Source organism: Choloepus didactylus, chromosome 2, assembly GCF_015220235.1.
Source record: "Choloepus didactylus isolate mChoDid1 chromosome 2, mChoDid1.pri, whole genome shotgun sequence".
Lineage (NCBI taxonomy): Eukaryota > Metazoa > Chordata > Mammalia > Pilosa > Megalonychidae > Choloepus > Choloepus didactylus.
In genome coordinates this window covers 72,363,190-72,364,227 of record NC_051308.1, presented here as the reverse complement: position 1 = coordinate 72,364,227, position 1,038 = coordinate 72,363,190, and the positions used below count along the sequence as shown (strand labels likewise).

The following is a 1,038-nucleotide window of genomic DNA, read 5'->3' as shown; positions in this document are numbered from 1 at the left end:
TCATTAGCCATTAGGGAAATGCAAACTAAAACCATGGTGAGATACCACTTCACACTCACAGGATGACTATTATTAAAAATAAGGAAAATAAATGTTGGAAACATGCAGAGAAATTGGAACTATAGCACATTGTTGGTGAGAATGTAAAATGGCACAGCCACTGCAGAAAGCAGTATAGTGATTCCTTACAAAGTTAAATGTAAAATTACCATTTGCTCCAGTAATCCAACTTCAAAGGATACCCAAAGAGAGTCAGAATAGGGTCACAAACAAATACTGTAAACCAGTGTTTATAGCAGAATTATCCACAATAGCCAAAAGCTGAAAACAACACAAATGTCCAACAACAAATGATTGGAAAAACAAAAGGTTGTACACACACACAATGGAATATTTTTGGCCATAAGAAAAAAGGAAGTTATAGGACACGCTGCAACATGGAAGAACCTTAAAAAACATTGTGCTCGGTGAAATAAACAAGACAGTAAGGACAAATATTGCATTACATCCCCTCTAAGAGATGACTAGAAATAGCAAACTTGCCAAGAAATAAAGCAGATTAGAGGTTAGTAAGGGAGGGAGAAAGTGGAAATAAGAGGAGGAGGAGGGGTGTTTGTAAAAAGAGGAGGAAAGTGCTTGCTTCAGCAGCACATATACTAAAATTGAAACCATACAGAGAAGATTAACATGGACCCTGCACAAGGATAACATGCAAATTCATGAAGGGTTCCATTATTTTTGTAACTACACTGAACAAAGATGTCCATGAGTAAAGCTGAAAGACGTGGGCTAGGGGCACGAATTATAGCTAAGGTAAAGATAGGAGATAAAGACTGGGACTGTTTAACTTAGCAAAAACTGGAGTCATCAATGATTGTGACTAAATCTACAAATATAAAACTGTTCCTGCATGTGGGAGAACAAATGAAGGTCAACCATGCAGAGTGTTGGAAAGGGGATGGTATTGGGAAAAAAAATATAATTAAAGCAAACTGGAGTCTATGGTCAACAGCAATATTGTAATATGCTTCCATTAAA

The 1,038-nt window shown here is 36.7% G+C and overlaps 1 non-coding gene across 1 annotated transcript; it reads left to right on the top strand.

Moving 5' to 3' along the window:
• Nucleotides 1–632: 632 nt before the first annotated feature.
• LOC119528251 lies at nt 633–739 on the top strand. The gene has a single exon (XR_005215571.1). It is a non-coding gene; the product is annotated as a U6 spliceosomal RNA (small nuclear RNA).
• The last annotated feature ends 299 nt before the right edge of the window (nt 740–1,038 follow it).